Source organism: Podarcis liolepis (genome assembly GCF_965112155.1).
Source record: "Podarcis liolepis genome assembly, chromosome: 1".
In the NCBI taxonomy this organism is placed as follows: Eukaryota; Metazoa; Chordata; class Lepidosauria; order Squamata; family Lacertidae; genus Podarcis; species Podarcis liolepis.
In genome coordinates, this window is record NC_139554.1 from 98,790,078 (window position 1) to 98,815,506 (window position 25,429).

Genomic DNA, 25,429 nt, shown 5'->3' on the forward strand with positions numbered 1-25,429 from the left:
CCAACATGAGTTTGACCAAACTGCGGGAGGCAGTGGAAGACAGGAGTGCCTGGGACAGGTGAGGCTGCTGATCCCTTATTTTGGCTGCCAATCCCTTATTTTTGAGGCTGCTGATCCCTTATTTTCAAATCTGAAAGTTGACAGCTATGCCAAGTACACTGTGAAATGATAAAACACTATCATCTTGTAGTTCTGAAGCAATGGGTAGCCCTTGAAGTCCTTCCTAAATGTGGTTGTGGACAATGGCAAAAAATGTACATTTAAAGCATGTCTTATTTGCTCTTATCATGGGTGCCTCAAACTTTAGGTACGTTCAGTTCCCAAAGGCACACGCAGCAGCCACTGTTACTTACATTTAATATGTTATTTATCCCTTTTGTAACACAGAATTAAATGTCTATCCAAAAGGCTAGTCTTAAATCACACACATAAAGTCATTTATGCCAGCAAAGCACATGAGGAGTTCTATTAGCCTCTAAGCTTCACCCAGTAAACCATACAAATGAGGGCAAAAAAGGCTGCTATACTGCGTTCCTGCCAGTATTAAGGAACATCTTCATTCATTATTTTGTTTATTTTTAAGGTGCTTTTTTGAACTATAGTGCTGCTGCTCTAGTTATTTTTAATGGAACACGTTGCATATGATAGAATTATACTGCAGTATCTTTTTTCCTATTTAAAATGACCTACTACATTATGCTGAGGCATCATCTTCTGCTTTACAAGCAAGAATTGTTCAGTACCATGTTGCCCTTGAAGAGTATAAAGAACTTTAGGACAGATTACTAACACAGCTCTTCTCAGAAATCGCATTCTAATTGTATACCATACATATTCTAATATCATTTGCATATTCAGATTTTCTTTGCCTGGCTTGTGTTTCCATGGATGTGATTGTATCTATTCATGTTCTTTTTATTATTTGATACTCTAATGTCTAGACCTTTATCAATTATATGCTGTAAGCTCCGTGTTGTTTCTCCCCTACCCCCGCCATTTTATATTACCCATTTTTCAGGTACATTTCTTTTGCAGATTAGGCGGTATGATCTAATTTAATTTGCCCTAAGCTTTTTGTCGTTTCTGCAGCATAACTCTCTCTTGTTTTCTTTCCTGACAGCAAAGGATACTATGATTGATAGAATTCAATTGCTGGTTTGAAATAATGCAGGCGGTTCTTATTGTACAGTTGTCGGCCTTCTTATGAGATTTACCTATTGTACCATGAAAAATGCGACAAAAATATAATGATCTTTGGTCACACAACTGGTCCCATAACTCTGCCATGGTAAATATACCATGGAGAATAGATATGGAGATATGAATTGAGATTCATAAGCTTGCTTACCAGTCATAGCTGTGCAGAGTCAAAGGCCAACACAGTAGCAAAATGATTCACATTTAAGATAATGTGAAATACATGAAGAAGACAGATGTGCTCTATTAGTTGTTGCATGAATAAGTTAGAAACTTAGGCAAGCAGGGTAATTACTTTGCTCAGTTCCAGATTCTATCCCATGTCTCCAGGTGTGCATCACTGTTTCCTTGCGTATAAGTGAAATATGCTATAATACTATGAGAGCCTTCACCAACATGGTGCCCTCCTGAGGTTTTGGACTATGGCTCCCATCAGCCCCAGGCAATTACTAAGATCCCTTTTATGAGTAAGATGCTTGAGAGGATGGTGGGCTGGGCAACTGTAGGCACCCCAGGATGAAGCAGTTTCTGGCCCAGTTTCAGCACCAAAGCTGTCTTGGCCATCTGACTAATGACCTGGAGGGGGATGGAAAAATACTATTCTTAATTTTCCTTAGCCTCTTGTTGGCTTTGATTATTGTAGACCACAATATCATCCTATAGTGTCCATGGGGGTTGGGGGCACTGTGTTACAGTGGGAGGTACAGTGGGAGGATCCTGCCTCCAGGATCACTGCCAGAGAGTAACATGTGGAAACTCCTCTTTGAACCCATAGTAACATTGCCATGGGGACCTACGGAGTTTCATATTGGCTCTCATGCTATTTAATGGTCTAGTTATTTTTTAATGGCGTGTTAGTATTTTTCTTTCAGTTACTATTTTTATTGATGTCTATGTTGCAAAGTGTATACATACACATCCCTCTGAGCTCCTCTGAAGGAAGGGATTTATAGGTGTCTTAATGAAATAAATATTACAACCTTCTGTTATCTCCGCAGCTACTGTAGTTCTGTGGTCAAGGTTCATATGGATGATGTTCTTCCACATAGTTAATTCTGTGTGCAATACTTATTAAATTTAAAACATTGCTAGACCCTCTATTGCCATATCTTCTGCTTTGCAGACAAAATATAAATATTAATTATAAAAACCAAACAAACAGGTCATATAGGGCAGCAAAAATACTGTATAAAAATGTGAAAGAAAACTAAAAAAATTGTTCACTAGCGGGGGAGTGGGTGATAATGCCAAGTAAACTTCTTTGATGAGGATATTCTAAAGACAAGGAGCCACAAACAATTAGTAAATAAATGGCAATATCTAAAAGTTTCTATAGATCCCATTATACAGAAATTTGATGCCTCTGGAGTTTTGTTTCAGGAGACCCTCTTTTGTAAAAAGTCAGAAATACTCACAAAGGCTTCCCTTCATTATACAGCACAGTGGAAAGTAATTTGTACGAAATTACTTCAAAGAGAGGTTCTGAACCACCTGAGAGTGAAGAGTCAGATTAAATCGCATACTCCCAACTGGACATAAACTGCACTTAGATGGCTGTGCTCTAGATCAGCAAAGAAATTATCAGTGTTTTCTCTCAAAATGGGAACATAGCAGCAACACACTTCTCCCCTGTGATGTCAGGCCATGAATTTAGACCAAGGTGACAGCCACTCATTGATATGAGTAGTATTAGTAGTAATTCTATTATTTGTACCCCGCACCTTAATCAAATTAATAAAAAACTACCTGGACACAGCTAAACATTTGATTCGGCGACATACATTTTCATTGAAATCACTGCACTTTTAGACATGCAACAAAACCTAAGATTTAAAAACTGGACAATCTGCACACAGGCAGAAACTAGCACTTTAAAAATATTGCTGAATAATTGTTCCTGAAAACGTAGAATGAAACATGGATGAAGAATATCTTATAACCTATATAGACAGAGCGCCTAAAGGCTCAGTACCTCATCCAGTTAGAGGAACATCATAGAATGATTTCTAGATCTTAGATAGATTGAATAAGTTTATACTGGGGAGGGCAAAATAGCACTGTCAATTCAAATGTCAAATCTATTATGTGAAACTGCTTTTAAGCTCATAACAGTGTGTGCCGCAAAGCAGTTTTGCACTGCAGATGAAGTTTCCCCACACAAGAACTTACTGACCTTCAAAGTGTTGGTGCTGACCTTTAAAGCCCTAAACAGCCTCAGTCCTGTATACCTGAAGGAGCGTCTCCACCCCCATCATTCAGCCCAGACACTGAGGTCCAGTGCCGAGGGCCTTCTGGCAGTTCCGTCACTGCGAGAAGCGAAGTTACAGGGAACCAGGCAGAAGGCCTTCTCAGTAGTGGTGCCCGTCCTATGGAACGCCCTCCCATCAGATGTCAAGGACATAAACAGCTATCTGACCTTTAGAAGACAACTGAAGGCAGCCCTGTTCAGGGAAGTTTTTAATGACTGACGTTTTATTCTGCTTTTAGTCCTCTGTTGGAAGCTGCCCAGAGTGGCTGGGGAAACCCAGCCAGATGGGCGGGGTATAGATAATAAAATTATTATTATCATCATTATCACTCTAAAAATCTGAGGAAAACTGGGATTCCAGCCATCAGTCTTCTAAACCACCCACTATAAGAGAACTCAATTGGGTATCTGCATAGATGGCAAACAGCAGAGAGAGAGAGAGAGAGAGAGAGAGAGAGAGAGAGAGAGAGAGAGGGACAAACAGGAGGATTATCCTTTACAACTCTCAGATCACATTGAGAATCAGTTTTATGAAGCCAGTGCTGATCCTGTTTCTGTCTCACAGGAGGAGACTGAGTGCTTTGCATTTTAAGTGCACAGGGTTCAACATTGCTTTGGAGTTATTTTTTCAAGCACTTAACAGTTTTATAAAGTTTTGATCTTCAATCCGTAAGGTTAAGTGAAGCATAACAGCAAATGGCTTTAATTCTAAGCATCAGTATTGGCAGGAGGTCTGGGATCTCTAAGGAGTATTTTTTTCTTATCATTTCCCTCTAGTTGGGAACATGTGCTTCAGGTTTTTGAGGCTAATATGATATCCCAAGGCACTGGATGTCATCATTGTATAGCTTGCTCTTTATTGCTGTGCTTTTTATGTCTTTATCTTTATTCAGTGTCAAGGACCTTCACAACTGGACAGCTTAAATGCTCCATCAGATTATTACAAAGATGACATGAATATTTTCGCAATGTTTAAACTGCAGCTGTGCTGATGTTCACCGTTGAATGCTTTCGGCATGAAAAGGAGCACAAGTTATTCCTTGAATAAGTTTTTCATGGTTTTTGGCTTTGTCACTGCCCCTCTCAAGACCACCACTTTGCGGTAGCTGGAATTATTGCACCAATTCAAAGAAAGAGCAACATCTTTGCCCCTGTTCACAGCACCTCGAAACACTTCAGTCCCTTCTGGTCCAAATGTATTGAAATATCCCACATTAAATCCTGCTGCTTTGCCACCGACATAAAAATTATGTTTGAAACCAATTCTTTCTGACTTGGCTAAGCAGCATTAGGGGTATTAGGACTGTGCAGTATTGATGGTGCAGTGTAGTATCAGGCAAAAAATATGCATGAATGGGGACAACTGTAACTTTGCAATCCATGGCACAGCATAACAACTCACAAAAATCATTGCCTTAAAAAAATAAAAATAAAGGAACTTTATGGAGTACACATGAAACCAGAAAAAATGACTTGGCTAAAATGTTTCCCACTTCCAACCAAGAAAACACAGTTTTCTCCATTTCACATTTAGCATCCACAGCTTTTATTGATAAATATCCACATTCTATTAAGATATTTGTTACACACTAGATAGGACTTTTTCTGTATGCACAAAACAGCTAAAGGACAGTGCCACTGAGTGCATCAGAATACACACCTCTCAGCACCGAATAACCCTAGTTAGATGCCACCTTGCAACTATACCGAGCACCCATATTCTCTGTTGCTTTATTTTCTATATATTCTGCAAGTTCACATTCTGCAAGCTTATGTGGCCGGGGTTTCACCGTCCTACCAGCTACCTTCAAATTGAGTAAATTAATGTACAATCTCAACACTGTCATCAAACTCTGGAGGTCTCTGGTTTGTTTTACAGGTGCAGTAAAGCTGCAGGAGGCGGGGCCAAGGCATTATAAGGTTTAGATAACTACAGGATAGCCAAATGGGATTTAAACAAGCTACAACTTTATTGATGTCAGCAGGTTTTGGCATAGGCATAGGATTGATTGATTGATTGATTGATTAGATTAGATTAATACGCCACCCTTCATCATAAGATCTCTGGGTTTATGATCGCCCTATACTGTACATCAAATCAGGGTGACCTCTTCAAGATCACCATTTAGGAGGATGCTATGGCTCATCAGCCCCCCCCCCCCCAGGTGTCAGGACAAAAGCACCTCCCCCCTGGATCCCTTAAGCGGATACCCTGAATTTGAGAGGCAGAGGGGCTACACCCCGCTTTACTCTGGCTAAGGATTCAGCCCAGTGCCTTATCTGCCATCTGGTTGTGACAATTGCTATGAGGTAGGCAAAAATCCCAGACAGGTCCAATTTGTCTGAAGGCAAATTACTTCCTGGCCCCAAATATGGTAACTGAAGACTTCTATAGCTAGGCCTGCTGCTTTTAGAGCCAGGAAGCAGATCAGAGGGGGGGGGGAATCTTTCCTCTGCTCTTCTCCTCATACCATGCCTCCCCCAACTCACCCACAATTGACTACAATGGCTGGTGAGCCCCAGCAGCCAGTGTGTGCAGCAGAGTAGGGAATTCCCCCTATCTTCCCCCCATCACACCAGAACTAGGAGGACATTCCAACTTGCTGCAGCCGAACCAGACCACAACCTTCACTCCCCGCAAAGCTGGCGGTAAGCAGCCCTTTCCCAGTATTTCCAACTGTTCCCAAACTGTGAAAAAAAGCACTGTATATAATACACATACACACAAGGCCCCATCTTTCAATGATTATATGCAGACTCTTAGCCACATGCACAAAATATTGCTGCAGCTCAGTTCCAGAATCAATCTTTAAGCTTGTTTCTTGCCTCTTTATAGTATCTTCTTTAGTCCCTCAACGAATCTCTTCACAGTCTTCCAAAGACTGAACCTGCCCTTTTATTCTCTCCAGTAAGAACCCTTTAACCTATCACCAGCTTCACACAAGAATTCCAAAACCAGTAAGTTTAAATGGAATGTCTGATAAACGACCTATCACGTTCAAACTTTTTGAATTCTAGTGAACCATATGAAATCTGAGAAGCCTCACAAGTTACCTAGTCAACAGCTCAGCAACAAAGAATGCATCTTTCTGACTTTAGTTAGGATTAGGCAGCCAGATTTCCCTCTCAACACACTAAACCAAATACAACACATACTTTGTTTCCAGCCAAACAGCATTCTGGTGCAGTGGGTGAGTGTTGCCCTCCCAACACTGATGTTGCTGTTGCTTACCTAGATGGGGGGGGGGCAAAGTGAAGTTGGGGCTGAGTGGGAACACCAGCGTCAGCGTCGGATTGGCTCCTTCGCAGCCCCATCCTCAATGCCAACCTATCCCCCCACTCCCACAGGTAAGTGGCAGCCATGTGGTTTGGGGTGGATAGCTCAGTGGCACCGTCCCACCATACTTGCCATTACTTGTTTTTACATATAGGTGTCTCCTCATAAAGATAGATTCTTCACAGTTTATGTTATCAAGATCTACAGAGATAATTTGGATCTTCTCTCCCCCCCCCCCCCTTCTGCATTACTTGTACTGGTCCAACACACTGGTAGCTACACTTCAGGAAAGACAGAAATTACAGAAAACTTTCCTAAATGACTATACCACTATGATGCTTTCATATTCCCATTGGTCAGATAATGTATTTTCCAAAGTACTTAAAGATTCTCCGAATGGAATCGTTTTTTTTGTATTTTTACCCAATTTTATAATTTGTGAAATTGTTAACAAGCTTGCCCCCATATTGCCCAACAACAAAATCAGAAAACAACTTCTCTCTCTTTTCTATTCCATTGCCCATAGAAACAGAAATAAAACACACATCAATTCCCATTTGAGGGAGATTATATTACTATAAAATAATTCCTTATATGATACAATCTAATAACATTTTCTTGAAGCAAAACTTATAACAGAGTGGCAAAGGAACCTAGAAATTCCTAAGTAATAACTGATAGACCTAACAGAAAGTCGGGATATCACAACCCTGAGAGAGTTATTACTGTTGCGAAGAAGAAAATAGCAGCAATATTTGTATTGCCTTGGAAGACTTTGTTCTTTTTGATAGTTTTCCTCACACACTACATTCAGGCTACTTTCAAAGTCCAGCTGATCTTTTTAGTATTAGGTTCATCTCCATTGGAGCCCATTCTATAGAAAATGCCATCATTAATGGTCACAAGTGCCCTATTGATTGCCACTAAATCAGGTAAGGTTAATTGGCTGCTGCTCCTTGACATCTCTTTAGCATTTGACACCATTGATCACAAAATCCTCCTTGATCAGCTGAAGCCTGCAATTCAGTGGGACAGTGATAAATTAGTTTACATCTTGTCTTTGAGGCATGCAATTTACAGAATCAGAAAGAAGTCCTTCTGCCATCTACCACACAACACTCATCTGGGAAAGGGCAAGGGTGCTTGCCTGTTATTAAGAGCTTTCTGAGGCTTTTATTTGGGCCATAATTGCACTGAACTGAACACATCACTTGACTCTTCTAGCTCTTCCTTGGGTGGAGAACTAATCCGGCAGAGTTTTATATCAACCGAGGAGCTTGTCGGTCTACCAAATTATACCAGGAGATGGATATTCAAGACCACTGAGGTCTCATCAAGTCAACAGAATTGCCGAACTTGGATTTGGAAAATCAAAGTCTTCTTGAGCCAGAGACTTGCCGAGAGCAAATTCCCATTGTTTGGCTTCACTTATAATGAAAACAATAAAAAGACTGTGATACACTTTGTACACTAACAGCACACTTGTCTACTCAGAAGTTAATTCCATTATCTTCAATAGGGCTTACTCCAGGTAACTAGGTATAGGATTTCAGCCTAACGTTGCATATTTTGCAGGGAGGACGTCCCATTGAAATGAGTGAGGCTACCAAGAAAACAAGAATTGGATTGGGCTGTAAAAGTGCTATAACCTTGATTAATAACTATATTTTATCCTATCAAACTTCACTGTGTGAAGTTGAAAAGCCAAGAAAGGTATTTTGAGTAATGCCTTTTACTTCCAAATATTCTACTAAATCTATTCACCATTTCTGTTGTTCTCCCTGCAGAGTCCCTGACTTTTCCAGGCACTTGCCATGAAGAGAGAGAGAGAGAGAGAGAGAGAGAGAGAGAGAGAGAAGGAAGGGGAAAGAAAGGAACAAGAACATTGGTCATAAATCAAGCAAGCATGTGGCATATCCTTCAGATGAATCCATTTGAGCCACTTGTATTTTTTAGAGTGAGGCAGCAGTCATATTTTTAAAAAATATATGAAGGGGAAATTGCTAACAGTTTTTCACTGAGAAAGGCATTGAGGCTTATTAATAGTGGGCACCATGTTAATAAATGTTATGGTCCTCACCGTATCCCTGCTCAGCTTCAGAGATATAGGCTAGAAAGGTTGATATATGGCCAAACCTACGATGGAGCAAAAGTTCTTAACATTAACTACAGAGTGTCATGGCTTTTTACAGATTAGGAGACATGCATTTGTCAAAGAAGTCTCAAAGGAGGCAGCAATGAGGGTCAGATACACAGGCGCGTTGAATGAAGTCAACCCATTCCCAGACTACACTACAATGAAGAGATGCATCACTCTCATTGTCCTCTAATGTAATTGTTCTTTGGGATATTCAGTTGCCACTTTAGTTCCTAATAATCAAGGGGAAACGTGTAAGAATCTTTCTTACCTATTTATTGTGTTTATATCCCACCTTTTTCCTCCAAGGATCTCAAGGTGGCCTTTATGGTTCTTCTCCCCCACATTTAGTGCCACAACAGAACCATATGTGGTACGTTAGGTGGAGAGGCAGTGACTAGTCCAAGGTCACTCAGTAAGCTTAATGGCTGAGTGGGGATTTGAATCCCGTTCTCTCATGTCCTAGTCCAAAACTAAACACTACCCTACACTGTCTTCCCAGTATTCTGATCACTACCAACCCCCTTCAACTGGCTTTGTAGACCATACCACCATGCCTCAGACTCTGACTTTTGTTGGAAAAGCACCCTTCAACTCTGCAATTCTACAAGTAGGCAAGGGTCTTGCTATTTTAACCATTGGTCTTCAACTGCTGCATTGAAAATCATTTTTATTTAACACTTCCAAAAAGAAGAGAGCAAGCGCAAAGGAATAAGGAGCTCATTTTCCTCTACTAGCTATTGAGGCGGGGGGGGGGGACTATGGCAGCTGCTGTATGTTGCACACTGGTGGGGAGAGCTATTGCAATTCTCTCTTCTGCATAGCTAACAAATATCATTTGCATTAAATAAGGAAAATAAAATGTGGCGGTAAGCTTCAGTATAAAGACCAAAAATGGAACTTTGTCTAATCCTAGATCAGAACATACAGTGTTCTACCTTTCCATCCTCCAGGTAAAAAATAATAATGAAGGCTATACTTTTAATCTTATACTTTGAAAATAAAAATGTTTTGCCACAGGAAATGCTCAGATAAAAATAAAAGTGTTGGTTATATGAAGCTAGAAACATTAGAGCTATGGGCAAACTGCTAAAAACTTCTTTCACATCACAGCATTTTTATTTTATTTTTTGTTATACAGATGTGACAGAAATTATAGGAGGGGTCACCAAACCTAGGGGCTGTGGGCACATCTGAAATTATGTGAAAGTGTCACAAACAGCACCCCTTTCAGCTTCCATCTCTTTCCCCACCTCAGTGTCACTCTCCCTCTCTAGAAAGAGGGAAAGCACACATGTGCCTGAATGTGCATGTGCAAACACACACACAGAGACACTTTGCTTTTCCAAGGGGTCTAGCTAGAAGTCAGATCCAGTATAATTTAAATGGATCCCTTTAAATTTGCATATTTTTATGCCCCCCACAAATTGTAACAGATTAAAACTTACATTGGTACACACAATAAAAACCAGAGATTCAGTACTTGCCAGCACTACAAAAAAACATTGCTCCAAGGCATAGATCCTAACAGAGCTTCATGATTTTTCCATGGTACAACAAAACCAGCAACAAATAACAGAACAAAATGTCCACACATAGGAGGCCACACATGGTGGTTCTGAGGGAATTAGCAAACATGAGAATCTATATGGTTCGATGATTATGTTTTTGTACCTTGGCAGAACCTGCGAGCACTGAATCTGTGATTCTTACAGTTCAGTCTATAGCGACTGCTGGTGGCTGGAGCGTGTGTGTGAAGAAGCGTCTCCACCCTCATCGTTCAGCATGGACACAAGGTCAAGCTCCGAGGGCCTTATGGCACCTTCCTCCCTGTGAGTAGAGAGGTTACAGGGAACCAGGCAGAGGGCCTTCTCAGTAGTGGCACCCGCCCTGTGGAACGCCCTCCCATCAGATGTCAGGGAAATAAACAACTATCTGACTTTTAGAAGACATCTGAAGCCAACCCTGTATCAGGGAATTATTAATGTGTAATGTTTTACAATTTTTCAATGTGCTGCAAGCCACCCAGAGTGGTTGGGGAAACACAGCCAGATAGGTGTGGTATAAATAAGTTGTTGTTGTTGTTGTTGTTGTTGTTGTTGTTGTTGTTGTTGTTGTTGTTGTTGTTGTTGTTGTTGTTGTTGTTGTTGTTGTTGTTGTTATATTCTGCCTTTTCAAGGGACTCTGTTCCACTGGATCTGACAGGTGTGTGACTTCCCTCTGTCTCTTATACTCCATCCCCTTACTCCATTCCTCTGACGTCCTACTTTCTCCTCCTCGCTCTGCTGCCCTCCCCAGATCATTCTCCTTTCCCTCCTACCTTCCTGGGTCCTTTTTCAGCAGGGTGGGAAAGTAACCACACATTCTACCTCATGACAAGGGAGGCACTGGAACTGGTGACAGGGCGCAGTCTTCACAGGCACCAGATAACATCCAAAATGGCACAATTGCATCTTGCGATGCCACAATGGAGACCACAGAGTTACATCATTTGTAAGGTATTCACCACATCACATCTGCCTAGTCACATCTGCTTGTGATGCTTAGAAGAGTGACTGTCCACATGATTTACAAATGCATGATAGTTACAAATACATGAGACGATTTTCTATCTCAGCCAAGAGAGAGGGAAGATTCTCTTTCTCTCTCAACTACTCTCCTTCCTATATATTGAACACACACACTTTCAATATGAACTATTAAATATATGATTCCTGCCCCCCACAGGCATATTCTCTTAGAATTCATAACTACTTTGCAAATAAAAAGGCAGTTGAACAGGGACTTAAAATATATCAAAAGCAATGAAACCTCTCAATGGGGGAAAAAGGGAACTGAAATTGAAATTGGTCGTCTAAATATAAATAAAACTACTTATTTCGTTTCTTTCAGAGGGAGGGATGCGGGATTGCCCAAAGGATCATAAAAAATAGATTGTGACAAATATGTATCTTATTTTTCATATTTCAGAAATAGAATCTGACTTATTATTTATATTATTTGGGGAAAATAAGCTGGAACATACACATTTGCACACAGTGTGCTGTTTCGTGCAGACCTTTTCTCTCCACAGCTTGTAATGAACTGCAAAAATATGAACTGCAAGGTGAAACAAAAATTAGAGAGGAAATGTCTCAGAGTAACAAATACATATTTTATGTATTCTGTAGCCTTTCTTTATGCTAGTTGGACCCATGACTGCATGGCACTCTCAGACCCACAACAAAAATTCCTAGGCTCCAAACTTCAGGACAACAGATAAAATACAATGCTTACTGAGGGAAAACAAAGGCACTATTCAGAAAGTATGAGGTGGGCTGCCTCCTGTCTACTTCTGTTTCAGCCTGCATGCTGTTATTCAGATTAGTTCACTATTTCTATAACAAAAAATTTGTAAACAGACCAAGTACTAAATATCTATGCCTAACAGTCAAAATCATTTGCTTTGAAGAGGTTGATTTCTTACCTTGCTCAACACAGACAGCTTTCTTCTTCTCTTTTGTTCAACAGGATACACACACATATACCCCCCTACACAAAACTAAAATAGGAATTAAATAACTGACAGTTCCTCCAACCCAATTTAAAGATGACTCTCCTATTCACCTCTTTCATAATAGCACAGAACACAGCCTATTGGGCCAGTATAGTCTATATGGACAAGCAGTGCCTCTGCACCATTTCAAGCAGCAGTTTCCCCAAACCCTACTTGCTTCCCTTTTCTACCTTGCCTGCTGATTGCAGCATCTGGGCTTGACGAGGCATATGACCCTCACCTGTTCTGAGCCTACTCCTGCTGAGGAATCCCAGAGCTAGCGAGCCCCACCTGGCCAACTGTGGACTCTTGCCTGCCTCAGCCTCCTAAAGCTTCTCTCCCACTGCTCCCTATGCCTCAGAGCCCTCTGTGTTCATGTAAACAGGGGTCCCTCTAGTGATAAGGTCCTGCTGTTCTGGTTCCTACGCACTGACCGCCAAGACCTGTCACTCCGTGAGTACTTCCTACACCAGGTGTAGGCAAACTCAGCCCTCCCTGACCACTGGTCCTGTTAGCTAGGGATGATGGGAGTTGTAGTCCCAAAACATCTGGAGGGCTGAGTTTGCCTATGCCTGTCCTACACCAACCTCTCCTTCCCCATCCCCAGCTTGCCCCTGTGGGTCCCAGTCCTGGCTGCACTCCACGCGGGGATCTGCCAGTTCACGACAGCACCAGTTCTAGTTGCATGCATCTTCCATTCCCACACACCTCACCAGTTCTCCTCCCTAAGATGAAGTGCGGACTGATATAAATATGTGAGTTATTGATATAAATGGAAATATTGTGAGGGTGAACAACTGAACTTAGTGATTCAAACGGCAGGATCAGGAAGTCACCATCTACCCAACTAGACTAAATTTCATTTCTGAGGAAGCTTCTCATCAAGACTAAGTAAGAGACAAAAGCTATGTGAATTCAGCAGCCTGCCTGGTCTCATGAATGCTGTGTATATATATATATGCAAAATGAGATATCAGCTTGAAATACATGTTAGGAACAAAGGAAGCTAGCTAATACTGAATTAATATTGTCTGCACTGACTAGCAGCAGTCATTCCCAGCCCTAGCTGGAGACTTTGGAGACTGAACTTGGGATCTCTCACATGCACAGCACCATCTCTATCGCTGAGCTATCCACCCACCCAATCAGTGTTGTGATTGACTGCAAATAGGATAAGAGCCTTGGGGTAAACCCCAATTCACAATAAAAGTAAGTATTACACTGAATTTCTTCAAAAGGAAACCAAACCCAGGTAAATGCTACACCCCTGGAACTTTTCACTGTTCATAGAATTGGATTGGGTATAAGAACTCATTATTTGTGAACATAGCAGTAATATCACCAGGCAGGAGTGCTAGAAAACTGCATTTGAAGAGTTTGTAATATTAACTATTAATGGATAAACTATAGTATAAATAGAACTCATAATTGGACAAAACAATTATCTGTATTCCAAATGCAGATGTAATAAATTCAAAGTACTTTCAAAACAATGACGACATAAATGACTCAACTAACAATATACGTTTCCCTTCTAGCTTTCTTATTTGTGTTTGACCGCCTTCCATCCAGTGTTTACTCCATTTTTAAAACCAATTTATTCTTTAAACAATTTGACAGCTAAGAAGATGGAAACATGACCCATAGCCTCTCCATTTTGTTTATAGGTTTATCCTTCTCAGACTGACAGTTAAGAAAATGGCAACATAACATCTTAAAATGAACTCAGCATTTGAAAAAAACTTTTCTGACCTATACTACTGAAAGAGGAAATATTTATCATGTATTGTAAAGTTTAAGAAAAACAATGCACAAGACTAGCTGTGGAATCTATTAGTGATTCTTTGGAGGGTGCAAAGGAACAACAGTTTTGCTCTTAACAGTAACAACCATCACAGAGCGTTGAAAAGCCATGTACGTTCTTCACAGAAAACATTTTTTCCAGCTTAACTGGAAAATGTTTATTTCACATAGTGTACACTTTTTGAAATGCAATACATTCTTTCCAGATGAATTATCCAAACAAGGCTCCATACATAATTTATTGTTCTTGTTTCTAAATGTGTATTTGATATATTTATGCTCTTTGGAGCTTTGGTTTATCACCTTTCTTGATTATATTAGGGAAACATAATTGAGTTAAAATATAAGTTAAGGGTCGGACATGACTAAACGACTAAACAACATAAGTTAAGGAAAAAATATTGGGATACTGTACAATCCTATGGCCTTGCTGCATATTAGTTTTCAAATGGAGCTGCAGCAAATTATTTGAAGTTACTCTGACATGTGGGGGATTTATTTTTCACCTTTCAAGCTATCTGAAGGAATATGAAGGTGATCTGCACAGAATACATCCAAGACCTGCTAGTCCCCTTAAAATACCATGCTGAAACATCAGTGCTATAAACAGCCTCTGGAAGGTGACACTTCTGTGAATGTCACCAAGCTTATGGAGCTAAACTGTAATTTGCCCATTAATCTCCAATACTTTTGCTAACATGGGCTAATAAAGGCTAAGCTTGCTAGCACCCATGAAAACATTACAAAACCTAGCAGCTCTCCAGAATTTTCCTAAATGAGAAGTGTTTTCTAAAAACAAGCTACAATTAAATTGAAAGAGAGAAAAACAAAAAAAGAGAGAGAGGTGATGCTGTAGCTGCTACAAAACTGGTGAATGAATGCCAACACTGCAACAGTGCCAAAGAGGCCAATCATTCTGTGATGGCAACTCCATGATTACTAATTATCAGAAGGTGAATCAGAAACAAACTGACATATAACTGCTAGTGGCAATTCTTTTTGTTTCAAACACAACAGACAAATATAAGAGGCCTGCTGAGAATAAGCATACTTCAGCTGATGCATCCACTTTTTGGACCAAAGTATAATCTGAAGGGGTCATACAATATTTAAAATTAAAAGGGCGTAGGAGTGCCCCTTTTAGCAAAAAAATAAAAAATAAAAAAAATGCTTCTACCACAATAAACCTCAAGATTCTATAGCTTACTAAAAAGGGACCTTTTTGTGCTTGAGACTATGTGTTTATGATCTACCTGGTATAAGGCCTATGAATGTGCCAAATTTCAAACAGATCCGGTTCAAATTGCCACAGGCATAAGAGGCTTTTAAATGCTCAGAACTGGCACATTAATCCCTTTTATTGCACTGTTTATACAGGTACCCCATATACTACTTTCTCATGAAAACTAATGTGCTTTATTCAGTCTTGCTGATATAGACATGGGGTGGCATTCAAGTAAGTTTCACTCAGAGTAAAAAGGTAAAGGTACCCCTGCCCGTACGGGCCAGTCGTGTCCGACTCTAGGGTTGTGTGCCCATCTCACTTAAGAGGCCGGGGGCCAGCGCTGTCCGGAGACACTTCTGGGTCACGTGGCCAGCGTGACGAAGCTGCTCTGGCGAGCCAGCACCAGCGCAGCACACGGAAACGCCGTTTACCTTCCCACTATAAAGCGGTACCTATTTATCTACTTGCACTTAAGGGTGCTTTCGAACTGCTAGGTGGGCAGGACCTGGGGCCAAAAGACGGGAGCTCACCCCGCCGTGGGGATTCGAACCGCCGACCATGCGATTGGCAAGCCCTAGGCACTGAGGTTTTACCCACAGCGCCACCCTCGCCCCATTTACTCAGAGTAGGACCATTGAAATTAATGAGCATGAATAAATTAGGCACATGCATTTTAATGAGTTTACACTGGGTAAATCTTAGTTGAACACCACCCATCATTTCATTGGTTTGACAAAGTTCTGAGCGTTCTAATGTTTGTGCCCTGTTAAAGCCTGTGGCAGCAACTACTGGCAAAATAATACATGGCACGTGTATTATTTGAAGCAAAAATTTGAAGCAAAAATTTGCCAGGACCTCAATATTTACAGAGGGATGCTATGTGCAATGCCAGTTCCTTCCGTTATTTAATATGACTGTGTGATGGAGTGATCAGATATGGGGATGTTACCAACCTTTTGGGGGCCCACAGATAAACCTGAAAAGCTGATAAACTATCATGGAGAACCATACACCACAATCCTGAGTGCTCCCGCTGCAGCTGCACACACATCAACACATCCCTGTAAGCCCTAGCTCACGTGCTCCAATACCCTCCTCAACCTACAACCTCAGAAACAGAAACAACACTTTCAGCAGACTCTTCCTGTACATTGATCCATGAATGCTGGCACCATCCACATTGACACTCCCCTACCTAGTAGGCAGTCCTTTAAAATCTATCTAAGTTAGTATTCTCTTAATGACAGTGAGTACTCAGATGCATCTGGGTGATCTGAAATGTGTATCTGGGTGATCAGAAAGAAAAATCCTATAGGAGATATAGTGCCAATGGTAACAATGCAGATCTGTTAGTCAGGTGCGGCTAGGCCAGTAAACAGATGGATCGTGGCCACAGACTGCAACTGCTTCTGCAATGAAGCCAGGTTCAGGTTCAAACAGGCTCCCAATTAAAGGGAGTCGTGTAATACAGAGGCTACAACTGAAAATGCCTTCTGAGTTCTGATGTGACCTTGAAGTTCTGAGCTTGAGGCATACTTGGCACTTCCAACCTTCAGGGCTGCAGTATGGCCTTCAATGTCCATCTTCCCTTATGGGTTACACATGCTGTTCTGTGATGGAAATGCTAAAGGCCTTTTACTCCTCCTAATTCAGAATATTTTTTCAAGTGGTGTAACAGCTGCTTTGGGACTCAATATTTTCCAGCCTCTGCACAGTGAACAATTTTTCTGTAATAGGCTTTCCAAACCCTAAAGTTTGCCTATGTGGTGCCAGGTAATTTAAGGGCCCACTAACAAGCCAATCATTGCAGGAATGCTTTCTTCTTTTATTCAACATTTTGTTTCACTCCCACCTGACCTATTTCCACCTGCAGCAGCCTATTTTAGCTGAGCTGCAGTTTGTTAGCTAGTGATATTTTTTCCATTGATTCAAAGTACCATCCTGGGCAAAGTTGGACAGTATAGAGAAAATGCAAGTTATTACCATTCCAAAGAGTAAGAGAGGCTGTTAAAGGATTTGCGGTCATTAATTAAAATGCCAAATGTGTAATGTCCTTAAGAGCTGTTATGGAACTTTTCAGATGCCCAACTACAACGCAAACTTTTATTGAAAAACGATCCTTAAAATCTCTCTTCCCTTACACTTCTTCCATGCAGAGAAGCCAGATGCATATTCCTGCACTGCAGGGAGTTGGACTAGATGATCCTTGGGATCCCTTCCAACTCTACAATGATTGTGTGATTCTAGGAAGCTTTTTAACTGTACCCTGCTCAAACCAATAAATACTGTGGGGCTTCAGGTCAGGTTTGCTTTGCCTTGTCCCAAGTCTCAGATTTCAAGTAACCCACTAAGCCCCTCATGCCTCCCAATCCTTGGACATTTTGTATGCATAGTAAAACCCTAATATTTGTTATATGCTTGAATTATGAAAATGATTGCTTTGTAAGAATACTACTGCATAAGCCTTCTCTTTCAGCAGATGCAGAATACAAGGGAGCATTGCGAAACTATCACTAGGATGTACAATCCTCATTAAACGACAGATTATTTATATTAATCTTTCTCTTTTCAAACTGCACAAAGTCCTTGTCAGAAGCAGGGAGCCTGGGCATATAAAATAAAGCACATAAAGTAAGGCACAGATATAAGCCCTGAGTTAGAGCCATTTCAAGTTGAATGGGGACATGTAAATCCTGCTGTAAATCGTCTTGAAAATCATGCTCTGCTCCAGCATATATGGAAGGGTCAGAGGAACACCTCAGATTTGAGATCCCACCCGCCCTTGCTCAATGTGGTAAATACATAATTTTCTACTTATATTACTAGTTAACCCCTTAATCGATAACCCAGTTCATAATCTGAGGTGCATACTGGGTGTCATAATATAAAGCCAAAGGTATAGTAATCAAGACTGATTGGTTGCTGTTGGCTTACTCTGGAAATATTGTTAAATACTTTGTTTCTTAATGCCCATTTTTATGTTGTTAGGTTCGAATGAAACTGTGCTGTTTTATGTATGATACAAGATATTCAGTCTGACAGAAATGACTTATCTGACTTTTCCGGGAATGAAAATACTACAAAAGGTCATTTGACATTACTTATCTTCCTAGTGTTAGCTTAGTAGTAGCAGAGAATTATTTGGAAAAAGATATATGTGGTATTTCTTGTTGGGGGGGGGGAAGCAAGTAGAACTTTCTGTTAAAATAGAAGTCCTAACCTTCTACATAGACTTCTACAGTAGAAGGCATATCAAACCCAGTTAGTGAGATGAAGCAGCCTTCAAGATGAAGTGCCGTGGCTGTACTTGACGAACATGAGCTATAGCATTGCATGCAAGTGTTTTGTATAACTTCTTGCTCAGCATAAAATCTTGCTCTTTTAAATATAACAGCGGTAAGTTCAGTTCTCAGGTGCTCTCATTTGCCTTAGGAAGTCTGTCTGCTGCATTCCTTGTGTGCTCTGCATGAAAAATTTATATGACTTCTTGAAATGGGTTCTAAAATTCTACAAACCCATGATCAAACTTCAGTACATAAAAAGCTTATATATCACATTTTCATCCACTGATGCTAATGCATTAGCTTACAGTATCAGGAGGAGAGACTCTGAGTACTAAGAAAAAGTCACCTATACCAGTAAATATGAGGGAGGCTGCACGGAGTAAATTATCTGAAGGAGACAGGTGTCAGGGGTTTGATTAATGGATCAGAGCAGAAAAAAGAGGAAAAGACCTCTTACGATCTCTTTAAATTACTGCATTTGGACAAAAAACATGGTAAACCTCCCACTTAGGTTTGCAGATTTAGCAGTACCTGAACTTATCCTGAACTTTTATATGGAAACGTTTATATATAGCAACTTGTCAGATCATTCCGTGGTCTCTATAGCAGGAATCATGACACAAATTGCAGTATCCGGTAGCTGCTGCCAAATACTAGGAACCTTAGGGCTGACTTATACAGGCATGTTAATCATTTGACAGCATCAAGTGATCACACATCAGACACTAGAAAAAGAATGTTTGTGTTGTTTTCATTTCCGGGCGCAGAATGGCACTTCTAGAATCCATGGCTTCTGCTTGGAAGGCAAAATTACAGCAACTACAATCCCATAATCCTTTGCAAGAAGTGATGCTCATTATTTCCACAGCAGTGGACCTGAGGAGGAATGACCGCTAGGAGGAGCGCAGAGAGAAGAAGCTCTGTGGTGCACCTGTAGCAACAAAACCAGATGCCTTCATCTGTGCCACCTGCTATAAAACATGTCTCCCCCATATCGGCCTCTACAGCCACAGCAGGCACTGTAAGTTTCAGTGGTTTGACTTTTTCCTCAAAGGTGCACTCTTCCATTGTCTCCCAAGACAGGCGGATGCCAACAACGATTTCGATTTCCAATTTAGTGACTGTCCCTAGTGAACTATCCCTGTTATATACTCCCTCTTTTGAAGGTTTGTGTGTGTTTCACTTGGGAATGAGGGGCTTCTGCAGAAGGAGGAGAACTTGCCCCCCACCCCACCATTTTCCTTGGAGAGAAAAAGTAGACTCTGAGGCAAGAGACAAAATGTTTTTCCCCATCACTAGTGCAAACTGTAAAAACTGCACAGGCACTTATCAGTGGACTATTAACGCATTATTAAAATACAGTGGTACCTCGGGTTAAGTGCTTAATTCGTTCTGGAAGTCCATTCTTAACCTGAAACTGTTCTTAGCCCGAAGCACCACTTTAGCTAATGGGGCCTCCTGCTGCCGCCGCGCTGCTGGAGCACAATTTCTGTTCTCATCCTGAAGCAAAGTTCTTAACCCGAGGTACTATTTCTGGGTTAGCGGAGTCTGTAACCTGAAGCGTATGTAACCCGAGGTACCACTGTATGAACAATTAAAGAATGTCCTAAACATTCACAAGGCAGAATGTTCTTCTGCCTTGTGAGTAAGACAGTAAAATCAATATTCCTTTAATGGTTGTAGGTGGTCCCTCGATTCAATTCACCAGCAGGAGTGCTGGATATATGTATGAGAGAGAGAGAAGGAAAGATTTTCAGCTTTGAATGGGCAGACGCAGGGAGAGAGAATGCAACAGATGAAAGTTAACTTAGCTGGAGTTTGTTAGAACTGGGTATCTGGCCTAGGGGTTGGTGCAAGCTGCCACCTGAGAATCCAAGGGTGCTTGTGCTCTGTGTATATATTTATGAATAAAACACATAATATGAAGGAGCCATTAAGTCTCTAGTGCTCTTTGTTTTATTGGAAAGAAAATCCTCCAGTGTTTCCCCCACAATTTCTCAACATAGTCAGAAGTGGCAAACATGGAACAGTATTTTGGGTCATGCTTGTATAGTAGTGGACTCACTACTGTGTAAACACTGAACAACTGACTCATGTGGGCGGGGGGATACCAGGGAGTATATACAAAAAGTTCTTGTGCAATAGGTGAGTAGATGTTTGGGATGGTTTGGAGAAGAGATCCCATATGCCAGCATTTGCCACAGCTAAGACTTCACATCCCAAACCACAATGTGCTACAGGCAGGGAGAAGTACAATAGAGAGGCTTGGCTGTGTACACACAACAGTTTAAAGTGGATTTGATGCAACCCCTGTTTTGTTTGTTTGTTTTTTGCATGAATCACACAATATTGTCCTCCAACAGACAGCCTGTACGTCCCCTCCAAAGGCATAGTGTGGGTACTTAGTGGTTTGTTATGGGTGTAGTGTCATTTTTCTGGGTGCCATTTTTCACCACACACCCCTACTTCCATTGGCGAGGTAGTTCTTGGTGGGCTGCTGCTGCTGGAATTATTATTCCCAGTGTTCTGTGCAAGTTTGGTTCATAGGAAAACTTGTCTCTCAAAAATAGGAAAAATTGACCACTCACACAGGTGACAAATATCTGTGAGAATACCCACCATGGGTATCATGTTTCCAGAACTCAGGGAAGTATTAATTACGGGAAGGGCACTGCCCATGAGTGTAGACAGGAAACACTGAGACGAGAGTTCAATTGAAAGTTCTTGCATGCACAAAAGCACATTAACACACTGATATCTACACAGCCTAAGAGTGTGAGATCTTCTTAGCAAGTTCCTCGCTCAGCTCAGCCAAGAGGTAGCCATAGGCAAGTCATTGTCATCCCCATCTCCTCCTTGCCATTTTCAATACAGGAATAAGTATACTGACTTATTATATAGTTCTGTTTTAAATCACTATATAAATGCTAATGATGATATTTCCACTTGAAGACATATTTACAAAGCAACAGTTCCACATTATTTATTTAAGTGAGGCAAGCTTCATGCTGCAGGAGGAAGCAAACCTCCGTCTCCTAGGATCACTAACAATTTTTTCAGCTATTGTTTGCTACTGAAATTTATACATCAACATCCACTTAAACTTTACTCTTAGCCTTTCACAATCCCATGTAATTCAGCATACTATTTCTATCCAAGCCAGTCTGTGAACTTGATATCCATCAGTTTCTTGTTTGTATGATTTGCTATAGTTATTTTCACCCCACTTTACATATAGCATAGCTAATACAGAAAATTGCAGGGAAATCGCTACATTTCAAATTCTTACTATGTAAGGAGAAACCGAGGGATGAGGCCATCGAAAATTAGCAGGAAAACAATTAGGGGGAATGGAGGACAGTGCATTGCAATTAAATTAAAAACCACAAAAGAAAAAGATGAGAAACTGCAAAAAACGTTGAAAGCACCAGAGTAGGCTACCTGATAATAAAAGCAGAGAAAAACACTTGTGAAACAAAAGTCTGGTGTAGTACTATGATTTGCCATCCCATAGAGTGATTGCTGTATCCTGAGATACAATCATTTTTCAAATTTTGTAAAGAATGAAACAGCATTCAAAAAAGACCTGCAAGAACAATGGGCAGCAGCTGCAACATTCTCCTTTTGATTTTGAAAAAAAGTGTGTGTGAGGGAGAATGTGACCTGATTGAGAAATGTAACTCGGCATCAGTAGCTTTGACCCATCCTCTTTCAAAAGAAGAGAAGTGCACCCTGACTGAGAAAACAGTGCCTGGAAAGCACATTCTCCTAATCTCTCTGAGGAAACAAGAGCCAGCTGAGCTCTACCAGGCAATAAGCCTCTCTGTTTGTTCTCCTTCAAAGAGTGACAAGAAGACCTCACAGAGAAAAAACAAAATAAGAAGGCCTCCTTGCTTGTCAGTAGAAGAACTGCAGAACAACTGAGAAACAACTGCAGAATCTCATAAGATGTACCCTATAGATACCCGAACATCTGTGAGGTTACGATCCAAAGTGGTGAATGTTTGTTCTAATATATAGAGGGAGAGAGAAGAGAGGAATTGCTCTCTCAAAAGCTTCCTCAAGAACTTATCAGCCCACACAGACAACCATTTTAGCAGTATCTTGCACTGATATAGGGTAAACAAATAAAACTAATATCGTCACTCGCTGGGATGACAGAGCTCACCCAAGGCAGATTGGTAACTTATATGGGCTTAGAGTAATGGGGAAATAAAACATTTGCACCACTGGCAATTTTCTTCACCAACCCCAAATTGCATTTTGAATTCGGAGGAGTTTAAAGAGTCATTTTGAAGTTCTGTGGATACAGCTTCTAAGAGGTGAAATTCAGAAGACAAAATAGCCCCCGCTGGATCACAGCCATAGATTTTGATCTCTAAATGGCAATTATTACTGAAATTAGCACTGCAATGAGTAGGTTTACTTTTACTTTTTAAAAATAACTCCCTTAAATCAAACAAAAAGAGCAAAAAAATAATTCCTTTCAAACCACTAGGATATATAAAGTCTCACTTTGCACTTCATGCTAGCTTTAATAAAGCCAAGAAAGCCACAGAAAAGCAGAGCAATGCACAGAAGTGGGTTGTAGTAATTTGGTTCACATTGTTTAATTAATAAATCCAGTAACTCAAATGAAAATATACCGTAAAATGAAATTAAAAAATTATGCGACTCATGCACAGGATATGCTTATCTTTGGAATATAATAGCAGAATTAATGTGTGTGTGTGTGTGTGTGTGTGTGTGTGTGTGTGTAAAAGAAGAATATTGTTTGGTGAGAATACTGGGTTGTATCCAGAGGTTGAGAGAGCAGAAGAAAGTTAGGTTCAACAAATCTTTCTTTTCCTCTCCTTTCTACTTTCTACCCCCTATACCTCTTGAAGACACTAGCCAGAGTTTGGGTAGACGGGGTGGACAGCGGGGGCTGTTGCATGCAGGGATGCACCAAAATCAGGTGAAAGGACCTTGAAGCAGCAGAAATTTCACTTGAGCAACATCCTCCTGCCCAATTTCAGATTATTCCTCTTCTCACACTGCAATCAAGTATGATGCAGTGCCTGCCCCAACCCCATTCAAGAGGGCCCTCAACCCACTGTAGGTGTTTTTTGTAGGGTTGGAGGGGGAAGTACAGGGGCTTCAAACAGGAGATGGGGGACAGAAAGATCAGTTGAGTGACCTGCCTTCTGCTCACACAAACACTGGATACAACCCATTCATAGAAAGGTTTGATCCATATCTGAATAGTTGGAAAAGCATCATGCAGCTTTCTAAGCAAATGAAAGTTTAGAAAGAGAATGGTTCACATTTATAAATGCACACAGACTGAGTGATATGACGTTGATCACATCTCAATTTTTTAAATGTTTGGAATAGTTTTACCTGTTAAATTATTTTGAAAAATTATCAATGGATAGTTTTATATATCTATATATCTAAAATCCAGAGCAGTGGCGTAGCGTGGGGGGTGCAGGGGGGCTGGCCACACCGGGCACAACATCTGGGGGTTAGGGTTAGGGGGTGCAAATCCACGGGTTAGGGGGCGCAAATTACTTGCCTTGCCCCAGGTGCTGACAACCCACGCTACGCCACTGATCCAGAGACCTTTCTGCACCCATTTTTAGAGCCAAAGCATTCATGGAGATATTTAATCCTTTCCTCTCATACCTCTTCCTTTGAAAAGCCCTCTTCCTAAAGATGCTATTAGCTGCATTTGGAAACAAATAACTTGGGCTGAATCCAGTGTTCACCTTCTGCAGATGGAAAGCCTTCTGATTTAGCATAGGGAAGATGCTGTGGAAGAGAAGGCAGGTCATTTTTCATCCCCCAACCTCTACAATGCAGCAGGTGGCTGTGGGGAGAAGTGAGGTGCCAGCAAATGTTGCCTTCCTTTCTCCTGGGGGGGGACAACCCCTGAGTGGAACTTCATTTGAGCATGCTGCTACTGGCCAAGGCAAAGTCTAGCTCCAAAGCAGATGCTGCAACTTTTTGTCCCCTTATCTCTCCCATTTCTGATGTGCACAAACACACTGCTTTGTATGGTGAAGATTTACTATATGGTGAATGGAATCTATGGGGGGGGGATGTAAATGCAGCGTAAATAAGCTGGCCACATGCCAACAAAATACATAAGTTTGGGACGTAGTGAGAATTGGCCACCTTTTGAGAAGTCAGCATTAATTCAAGAGAACAAAAGCAAAAGAGGATAAAAAAAAACAGATCAATTTCAAGCGGCCTCAAGTCACAAAGGATACCTGCTTTTAAAAATTCCACAATGTTTTAAAGATCTCAGACTGCCATGGAATACATTTAAGGAATAAAAGAATCTTAGCTCAGTCAACACAGTTTTGTGTTATGTCCACCACTTCTGCTCAGAGAACAGTAAAAGAAGAAGGCTAATGGCGATGGTGTTAAAATAAAGTTAAAGAACGTATACAGACTTAGCAGCTGCAGCTTAACTAATCAAACACAAACACAAACAGTAAAATATCCATCAGTGATTCCAGTCAGACAGCTTTCATAACTTTTATGCACTATCTACAAATCTCAGCACTAAATATTTTCCTCTGAAGTAATTAAGAGCTCTCTGATACATTATCTTTTTTCAGTGGTAGTCTGGACATGTGTCAAGCTGCCCGTAGATAAGATGTTATGCTGAACACAGTGGAAGACAAGCAAGATGTAATGCAGAAGATAATCACTTGCATGACTGAATAAAATGAG

At 40.8% G+C, this 25,429-nt stretch overlaps 1 protein-coding gene and 1 long non-coding RNA gene across 5 annotated transcripts in view; one reads left to right on the forward strand and one right to left on the reverse strand.

Annotated features, from left to right (window-relative positions):
• LRP1B (LDL receptor related protein 1B) overlaps positions 1-25,429 on the reverse strand; it is a 742,760-nt gene that overhangs the window by 319,748 nt on the left and 397,583 nt on the right. The gene's annotated exons all lie outside the window — the stretch shown is intronic.
• LOC310703198 lies at positions 6,444-10,912 on the forward strand. Of its 2 annotated transcripts, none has more exons than XR_014523980.1 (3): positions 6,444-6,636; positions 7,947-9,053; positions 10,542-10,912. It is a non-coding gene; the product is annotated as an uncharacterized lncRNA (long non-coding RNA). The 2 variants fall into 2 exon arrangements; XR_014523981.1 differs by lacking the exon at positions 6,444-6,636 and adding an exon at positions 6,643-6,793.